The following is a 10,926-nucleotide window of genomic DNA, read 5'->3' on the forward strand; positions in this document are numbered from 1 at the left end:
CTCTAGATTAACTGGGATCTCATTAGTTTGGTAATTAAATCAACAAATATTTACTTATTTTAATTGAGGTAGCACAATTGTATATGTTCCTGGAATATATTTAGTGGATCTTTGAAATACATTTGTCACACAAGTATCACCACTGCAACAAATGTTCATTTTATATTGTACAAGAACTCTTTTCCTAGGATACCAACAAAATGTGGTCCTTCAGCCTGCCCTGATTCCTTACTATCAAAAAAGTCATTCTCAGTTTAGTAGAAGAAACATATGTGTACATATATGTGTATATATATATAAAGAATTATTTATAAGGCAAGTTGGTATGTGCAAACAAGATTTCACAGATAAATTATGGACTCTCTTTCGGGGTATAATGCATGGTCAGGAAGTTTTCTATAAGAAATGATGTTTTTGTTGAATTAGGACACTTGAATAGCTAGTACTGTATTGAGAAGCTTTCTAAGAGAATAAATATTGGGAAAGTTGCTTCTCTTTAATCTCACCTGCCTGAGAGTCTTAATCTTATTGTCCCTGTTTTGAAGTAAATTGAATTCCTGGTACTCCAAGCTGAAGTCTCAGCACCTGAGATAGTTATGCAGATAGGCTTCTAACATAACCATTATTTTCATTCTCTAAATTTAAGCAAAGTTAATAACTGTTCTTTTTAAACTTTTAGCCTCAAGTCAGTATCATGATAGAAAAGTTCCAACTTTCCTATAAAAATTACCTTCTTCCAGTTTTATTTCTTCTTAATTCTCAGAGGGGCTGGAGCCATCGCACAGCGGTAGGGCGTTTGCCTTGCACGCAGCTGACCCGGATTCAATTCCTTCACCCCTCTCAGAGAGCCTGACAAGCTACTGAGAGTATCCCGCCCACATGGCAGAGCCTGGCAAGCTGCCCGTGGCATATCCAATATGCCAAACACAGTAACAACAAATCTCACAATGGAGACGTTACTGGTGCCCGCTCAAGCAAATCGATGAGCAATGGGATGACAGTGACAGTGAATTTTCTCAGAGAGTGAGATGGGGAGTGGAGTGGATAGACCTTATGCTTTGGCTTGTTGTCCTTTTTTTTTTTTTTTTAATTTCATACGTAGCTGAGTTTCTGACTTTCCTCCAGGAGAATTATTCACTGTGAAACTCCTTTCAACACTCTCCCAAAATATTTCACATGAACCAATGAAAGTAACAGATAAGTTAAATTATGTGGAAGACAAACAGATATTCTTAAACTCTACTCAGTTAGGATCACAGATAGGACACAGTTTCCTTTCTACAACAGGTAAGCACAATCTAGGATAAAGAAGTAACATAATCCAAGATGTTCCCTTTGGGGCAGAAAAAAACAGCTTCTTAATCTCTCTCTATATTTCAGTAAAGATTGCAGAAGGATAGAGGACCTGATGCTCAATCTAGAACTTGAGGCCCTCTTTGCTATTACTACCCATCTGAGCCTAAAATCATCTTAGCATCTCCAGAAAAAGTATGGTTAGAGAAACAAGACTGCTGAAAAAATTCTTTATATTTGCAAAGTCTTTGGAATCCAAGAATCAGATGTTAGCTGGGTAAGCATCTGACGTGAGAAGATTTATTTCCTTTAGATTGTAAGGACTCATTGGTATATCCTCCCAAAATATAGTGAAATAATCCAACTGGTTATTGCTCATTAATGTTCATTATCCTGATGGTGATCATGATGAAGAGATTAAGCAGGTCAGTGTATCAGTTTGTGTTTGCTATGTGACAAAGGATCCCAAATGAAATGACTTAAAGTAATAAATGTTCCTTCACTCTTCTGTGGGTTTATAGGCATTTTTTGGCAGGGGAGTCTAAGCTGACAGTGCTCAGGAATTACACCTAACTATGTGCTCAGGGATCACTTTTAGCAGTGCTTGGGGGAACATACGGGTCAAACTGTCTTGGTTCAAACTGGTCTGGTCATGTGCAAGGCAAGTGCTTTAACCTCTGTACTTTATTTCTGGCTTCTATGGGCATTTCTAATCTAGGCCAGCTTTGCTAAGACTAGAATGTTTAAATTGGTGTTGCTCAGATGTCTGGAAGATTTAGAAATGACGAGAACGGAGGTTTCATCCATTCGGCACCTCATCCTCCAGAAAGCTAGTCTGAGCTTGTTCCCACGGTAGTGGAAGAGTTCCCAGAGAACAGCGAGAGATATAAACTCCAATCTGCAATCAGTTTTCAAGCTTCTGCTTGCGTCAAGTTAGTGACCTATTTGCCAATGCTAGTTGTATGACCATGCCTAGAGGCAAGTCTGAAGGATAAAGACCCTCCTCTTTGTGGGAAGAGCAGCAGAGTCACCTTCAGAAAAGTTTACATACAAAGAACAGCCCTTACTATTTACAGTCACGTTTCCTCCTGTTTCCAAAACACCCCTGGTTAAGTCATCCTATGCATCAGTTATTTGAGGTAACCCAAGTAGCCCAGTTAGGTACAGACTGGTCACTAGTGGCAATTTTTAAAATTATTTGCTGTTAGTCTCCATCCACGCACCATAGGTTTCAATTCCACCTAAATTGCTCTGGTCTTGTTTACCAAGCAGAGACTTGAAGGCCCATAGGCAGTGTTTTCAACTCCTACCTATATGCTAAGTCCCTAGCTTACCTATAAATTCTGTTGAATCTTTTTATGACCTCCCCAGATGGGGCCAGTTGAGCTTTCAACCCATGCTCTCAGATCACAGTGTTTATAATTCAAGGGTTTCTCTCTAACATCATATAAAAATCCTTTATCACTTCAATCGGGCCATGAATTTCAAAAGTCAGGAAACACATTTTGTCTTATTCAGCTTTGTATTCCTGGGGCTTAGCCCAGAATCTGGCTCATGGTAGACACCCAGTAATTGTTGACTGAGTACATGATACACAGTGCTGAAATACTGTACTCAGCTAGTTTATAATCTGGTTGGAAAGATAGTCCATTCCTCTGAGAAATATCTAGAGAATAATGCAAATGCCCGAGAATCAAGGAGAGGGGAAAATATTTTCTGAGTCAGTTTTTAGTATTTCATCCACTTAAAATTTGTCTTTTCCAACCATATCTTTGTCTCTTTCTATTTTTTAATCTGAACTGCCATAATTTTCCATAGCTCTGGATATAGGCACTTTGCAATCTTTCTAATCAATTCACTTACTGACCTCGTAAAAGTACTTAATCTCTGAAAGTCTATTTCCTTATCTGTTTCCCTAGGATCTATACAGAGTAAATTAGTTAAGACCTGTCAATAAATACTGGCTTTTTTTGATCATAACATCATTGCATTCCTTTTTTTGTGGCTGTGTGAGGAGGGCTGGGCCTCTAGCAATACATTCAGAAGTGCTCAGGGCTTACTCCATGCACCATGCTAAGGGACCACTGCTGGTGACCTTTGGGGGACCATAAACAGTGCCAAGGACCAAACCTGGGTCAACTGTGTAGAACACAAGAATCTTGCCTCCTGTACTATCTTTCTAGCTCCAATATTTCTAACTATTCTGGCTGCTTTCACTTTTATTTTATTTTTTTATGGAGGTATCCTGATTTACAATAGTATTAATATGTTTGTTTCGTTATGCTATGACACTGCACCACACCCACCATTAGAATCTCAACATCCATCCAACACTGTCCCTAGGTCCCTTCACATCAGCGCCCCACCCCCTCTCCTGGAAGACTCAGCAGACTCTGTTCTGTTGGCAGCACCTCAGGTTTGTTTAGTTTATCTGGCTGCTTTTATGCTGGCCCTTGACATTCCCTTTCTGGACCATTACAATCACTTTCCCAAGACACTACTTCCCTTATCCCATCCATCACCTTTCACCTAACACCACCCACATAGCTGAGTGCAGGTTCCAGCACTGCCATTGTGATGCCACCACAACCAATGTACACCTCCCTCTACCCTTAGACAACACAACAGTAACAACAATGAAGGTGAGGGAGCAGAGGGGACAGAAATGAGAAGGGAAGAGCAGAGAGGGAGTTGAGGCAGCCAGTTTTCTAACAATTACAACAAAAATAAGAGTAAGGTTATTCTTTAGGAATTTGGGGTGCTTTTGGGATTTACTGACTGTTGAACATGCATAATGGCACTTAACTATGTTAGTAACACTGCATTGCTCTTTAACCAAGGTCCCTGATGGCACTAGGTTTTGGTCCCCATAAGCTGACTCAGCCCCTTCGTGCAAATGAGGTGCCCTCTTTGCAGGATACTCAATTCCTCTGAAGTCTTGGTTCAAGCACTATCCTCAGACAGAACTGGCATTCCCTTTCCTGTGCCCCCATCACCATGCACTGTCCCTGCTTCAGGAACACATTAATCAAAACTCACTCCTGCCTCCCTCAGTGGACATCTCAGCACAGGAGACTGCTTTGGCCCATCTTGGTTTCGTATTCTCGACACACAGTATTATGTCTGTCACATAATAAGTGCCTGATAAATGTTTCTTGAATACATGAATGAATAAGTAAATGAATGAATAGCTGGCTAGTGAATGGGTATGATCTGTACACAACCCACAGAGACATGGAATTTGCATGAAACCTTGAAAGATGATTAGTCCACGAAGACAATTACTTCATGATTTGGAAGAGAGGAGGGGTACCGACATGGCAGGCAGTGAGATTAACATAAATAAAAGGTAGGTCAGAGACCAGGTTGCCAGGGATTATGGTGCAAAGAAGTGATATAAAAAAGATAGCACTAGATGAGAAGCTTGGGAGTGATGGAATCATTCTTTCAGGTTAAGTGAGTGGAAAACATGTGTTAATGTTTATACCATTGCACAACAAAAGAAAAAGGTGAATTCTTCTATATGATGTTCTGAAAAAATAAAATGCACTTGAAAACAACTAGCCCCAGACAAAATCTGGACTATGTGATAGATGAATATGAAAATTATTTGATAAATATATTCTATCAAGCTTTGTTACCAATGTAATACATTTTAAAAAAATAAAGCAAAGAGATTATTTGGGGATATGATGGAAGAAAAAGCTAAAAATAAAAAAATTAACTGGGCCTTAAGTCAGGGCTGATATTTGACTCTTCCAATTTGCCCCAAAAGACACACTGGTGATGAGATGGATCAGAGAACGTAATGGGATGGAATAAGATTGCAGGGGTGTCAATAATAGTCCTATGACAGAGAACACACATGGATGCAAAGGAAGAACTGGTGAAGATTTTAATAACTTTGGGACACAGACAATGGTAAGAAATTCAAAGATAGCTTCAACAACAATAAAGGGGAAAGGGAGAGAGAAAAAAGTGCCAAGGGCTGGAGAGATAGGTTGGGGGAACTGGGGTGATCACTGAGCCAGAAGTAAGCCCTGGGCACAGCCAGGCGTGCCCACCCAGTCCCCTAGGAAAAAAAAAGAAAAAGAAAGAGATAAATAGCAGGACCTGGAATAAGAAGATAGCTTCAAGAATTTTTGTGCCTACTGCAGAGAAACCAAGAGTCTACCACTGAGAGCAACAGTGAGACTCAGAAGAGAAGACAGTTTGTGGGAAGAATAGGGCAGTCCCAGTAAGCTCAATGCATGATCTCTCCAGTAGAAAAAGGCCAGAATACGATGGAGAATAGGTCTGGAGTTAAGAAAACTCCAGGAGAAGCCCCACACATGCTCCCCATGCCTTACCCCTGCTGACTAAATCATGCTCTCTTTCCCAAAGAAAGAAAATTATCCCTCATTTACCAATCAAGTGCTTGGGATATGCCAGGTTCCAAGCTAAGCATTTTATCTGCACTTACACATCTAATATTTTTCAATAATCCCATGATGTCAATACCGTTCTCACCCTCATGCTATAAACACAGAAACTAACTGAGGCTTAGAGGGCTTAAGAGACCACAGCAAAGTTTGAGCCAGGAAGAATTGGTGTTAGTGTTTCATAAGATCTTGAACTTGGCTTATACATTATATGATCCCCCCCACTCTGGTAATGTTATTTATTTCATATATTGCTGAGAGGGCAGGAATACCAAAAATGGCATTTGATGTTTGAAGACAACACACTTTCTATCAATATGGCAGATAGCTTGCATAGACACTTGTTAATCATTTTGCACCAACCTTTACCTAGTATAAGAAGGTTGATAAGGTTTATTCTCTTATGCACATAACAGGTCACAGTTGGTTTCATTTTGTGTGTTGTAGAGTATTTTTTTGAGCACCAAACAGCTGACATTTTTAATATCTATGGAAAAGCTGATCTCTGTCAGTAAGACTCATTTGCCCAGAGTTCTCTGCATTTGGCTCTGGGAGGCACCTACAAACTCCAAAGTGTTTTGCCTCTCTGAGAGTCAAGTGAACTCAGCATTACTATTCCTCATTGCCCTTATTTCTCTGAGTCTGTGGCTCTTTCTCATAAGAACCAAGGATGAGTGAAGCAGTGAGTCACATGCACAGAAGCGTCACTGTTTTCTTCACATTTTATAAGCAAACCCACAGAAGCTTATGTATATCCATTTTTTTCAGCTGATGCTTCATACAAAGAAAAAAGTGATTAGAGCAAAGGGATATGACTCACTTGGAAATGATGAACAATGACTTCAGGCAGAGAAAGGGGTAAGTCAGGTGTGGTGTTTTACCAATCCTAAAATATTTGCTTCCAATGCACTTAGCAGATTATAATTATAGGGTGTTAAACTCTTGGAAGTGGCATGCCAACACTCCACCTGATCATTTTTAAAAACCCACATAACTGCCTTATTGAGATATAATTTACATATTCACAAAGTCTGCTACCATCTTCACTATCTAATTTCAGAACATTTTCACACGTGGTAAGAAATGGGATTCACTAGCTGTCACTTTGTAGTCTCTGCTCCTTTAACCCCTGGAAACCTCTAGTCTACTATTTGTCTCTGTAGGTTTGCCTACCCTAATATTGCATGGAAATGGAATAATATAATGTATGGTCTTTTGTGGTTGGCTTTTTGTTTTCTTGTAGCATTGTACTTTTAAGTTTATATTTTAGTTTTGTTTATTTATTTTTTTTTGGCTTTTTGATTCACAACCAGAGATTCTCAGGAGTTACTTCTGGCTCTGCACTCAGGAATTACTCCTTGAAGTGCTCAGGGGATCATCTGGGATGCCGGAGATGAAACTCAGGTCTGCCATGTGCAAGGCAAATGCCCTAGCCACTGTACTATCATTTCAGCCCCTCAAGGTTCTGTATTGTAAAATGTGCCAGCACTGTTTTATTTCATGGTTGAATAATATTCCATTGTGTAAATAAACCACATGTGTTTATATATTCATCAGTTGATAGACATCTCTGTAGTTTCCACTTTTTTAGCTGTTATGAAAACTAATAATGGATAGCTGTGTGCATACTTGTGCATATGGAAATGTTTTCAGCTATCCTGGCTATGTACCTAGGAATATTGTTAGGTATATAGTAACTGCATATTTATCTATTTGAGAAATTTTTAGACTGTTTTCCCAAGTAGCTATTCCATATCACTTTCCTACTGACACTGTCTAGGGACTCTGATTTCTCTGCATCCTAACCATGTTATTATTTTTCTTTCTGATTGTAATCATGTAGTAGGTCTAAAATAGTATCACTTCACTTGTCTTCCTGTTAATCTTCAATTTGTTCGAGCAGGCACCAGCAAACATCTCCATTTGTCCCTGTCTCGTGCTAGTGCAGTTCAATGAATCTGCTAGCTCCAGGGACAGGAAGTGCCTCAAACCATGCATTCAGGGTTTTGACAAAGAAGTCTGACTATCTCGTTGGTGGGCGGCCACGTGGTCTTTTGATGTCCCTTGGAATCCAGTCAGTAACAGCTCTAGTCCACTGGTCGTCTCTGAATCGCATTACATGTCCGGCCCATCTGATTTTTGATGTCTTGGCAAACGAGACAGCATCCCTGATTCTTGACTGTTGATGGAGGTCGGAACTCCCGATTCCTTCTCTCACTTGATTGAGACGTGATACTCCTAGCATAGCTCTTTCGATTCCTCTTTGGGATACCCAAATAGCATTCTCATCCTGTTTGCATAGGGCCCAGGTCTCTGAGGCATATGTTAGTGCAGGAAGAACGGTGGAATCGAAAAGATGTGCCCGGAGCCAGAGATCCTTCATCCTCTTAACTACTTCTTCGATGCTCTTGAAGGTTTTCCAGGCTGCTCTCTTCCTCCTGCGCAGTTCTGGTGCCAAGTCTTTCCTCATGTTGAGTTCTCAACCCAGGTACACATAGCTGCTGCATTCAGAGATGTTCGTTCCATTGAGAGCAAATGGAGCATCAGGGACTACTTCATTTTTCATGAGCATCGTCTTGTTGAGGTTCAGCTGCAGTCCGACCTTTCTACACTCATGGTCGAAGTCGGCCAGCATTTGTGCCACTTGGCAAATGTTTGGTGTTATGAGAACAGTATCATCAATGAAGCGGAGGTGGTGTAGTTGCCAGCTGTCTATCTTCACTCCCATTCTTTTCCATTCCAGTCGTTGCATGACGTTCTCAAGGGTGCACTGAAGAGTTTCAACGAAATGGTATCACCCTGCCAAATCCTTCTCTTTAGACTAGTAGCTAAAATAGTATTTGGTTAAATATTTTTTAATTTTATCATGGCAAACTACATAGCACTGTAGCACTGTGGTCCCATTGTTCATCGATTTGCTCGAGCGGGCACCAGTAACATCTCCATTGTGAGACTTGTTGTTACTGTTTTTGGCATATCAAATACGACACGGGTAGCATGCCAGGCTCCGACATGTGACAGAGATACTCTCAGTAGCTTGCCAGGCTCTCCAAGAGGGACGAAGGAATCGAATCCCGGTCGGCAAACTATGTGTAACATAAAATTTAACATTTTAACCTGTTTTATGTGAGTGAGCAATATAGTGACATTCAGTACAATGTTTGGCTACCATTAATATTTGCTTCCAGACATTTTTTTATCCTTTCAAGTTGAAAGTTCATTAACTATAACTCACAAGTCTTCTGTTGCCTTTATTATAGCTTAGACTTTTATTTTCTTAGTAGCTAATGTTTCCCTAATATTTGAGTAATTTTATAGGATCGTTGGCCATTTGTTTATATTCTATGAAGATATATATTTTCAGGTCCTTTGCCACTTTTAATTAGATTATTTATCCTTTTATTGTTGACTTACAAAACATTCTTACGTATTATAGATATAAGATCACTGTCAACTATATAACTCACAAAAAATGTTTTTGAGATTGTGCGTTGCCAGCTTCCTTTCCTGGTAAAGGAAGCACAAAAGTTTTAATTGGAGGACAAATTCTCCAAATTAGTGCCTACAAGCCACTCCCAGTGATACTGGCCTGGTTCTGACCAGACCCAGCAGTGCTGGGGATGACCTCAGTGGTGCTCGAGGACCATGTAGTCCTGGGAATTGAATCTGGGGCCTCCATATGCCATCTCCCTGGCCTGAAAGTTTTAAAATTTTGATGGGCCTTATTGATTAAAGTTTTATTATTTGTGCTTCTGATTTAAATCTAAGAAACCAATCCAAGGTCCAATCCAAGGTCATTCATTTAGATTTATCTCTACATTTTCTTTTAAGGAGCGCATAGTTTTAGCTCTTATATTTAGTTCCATAATTTTCATTTACTTTATTTTATTGGGAGGAGCTTTTGGGCCACCTTGGGATTACCTTGGATTAATCCTCAGGGATTACTTCTGGCTCTGTGCACAGCCATCACTCCTGGGGGTGTTTGGGGAACCAAATGTAGTGCTGAGTATAAACCCTGGTTGTTTGCATATACAAGACAAAAATAAACCTATACTATCTGTCTAGCCATGTTCTTTTCATTTTTAAGTAGGAATCAAACTAAAAAATGAATTGGTATTAGATGGAATTTCATACTTAATTCATTATTGATGTATCTCTCTATACCATTACTACTTTATCTCCACTGTAGTTTTGACATTAGGAAACATGAATCCTATAGTTATCCATTTTTGATGAGATTGATTTGACTTTTCTGAATTCCTTATATTTCTGCATGAATTTTGTCATCAATTTTTCAATTCTATTGGAATTTTATATTTAGGTCCTGCTTTGGGGCAGGGTTTGGGAGCCGGGGTGGAAACATTCCAAAGATGGTGGTGGGTAGGTGTAATAATGGTGGTTGGGATTGGTGTTGGGATATTAAATCACTGTCACTGTCATCCCGTTGCTCATCAATTTGTTCGAGCGGGCACCAGTAACGTCTCTCATTGAGAGACTTATTGTTACTGTTTTTGGTATAGCCAATACGCACGGGTAGCTTGCCAGGCTCTGTTGCGTGGGATTTTATAGGGATTACTTTGCATGTAGACATAATTTGGGCAGTAATACTGGTTCTGGTATATTCTTCAAGATTTATCTGTCCGTAAGGTTATGTCATCTGCAAATGACAAGACGTAGACATACTATTTCCTTCCATTCCAGATACTTATATTTCTTTTTATTTCTTAAATGAGCTGGTTCAATAAGTATTCTGAAACTCAGTTTGAGAGAAGTTGGGTATATTTAGAGTTTCTTTAGGCAAAGTAAAGAAGTTACCGTAAGACCAAGAATGTCTAGGGATCTAGTATCTTGCAAATAAAATGTTTGTTGGATTTCTGTTTCCTCATTTCCCACTTAAACGATCCCTTTCTTAGATTTAGGCAGGAAGGTACTTTTTTATTATTTTAAATTTATTTTTAATTAGTGAATCACGGTGAGGGTACAGTTACAGATTTATACATTTTTGTGCTCATGCTTCCCTCATACAAAGTTCGAGAACCCATCCCTTCACCGGTGCCCATTCTCTACCACAAGTAAACCCAGCTCCTACCCTCCCCAATCCCATCTCCCTCCACCACACCCCGCCACTGTGGCTGGATATTCCCTTTTGTTCTCTCTCGCTAATTAGGTGTTGTGGTTTGCAATAAAGGTATTGAGTGGCCACTGTGTTCAG

Source organism: Sorex araneus, chromosome 1, assembly GCF_027595985.1.
Source record: "Sorex araneus isolate mSorAra2 chromosome 1, mSorAra2.pri, whole genome shotgun sequence".
NCBI classification, from domain to species: Eukaryota; Metazoa; Chordata; class Mammalia; order Eulipotyphla; family Soricidae; genus Sorex; species Sorex araneus.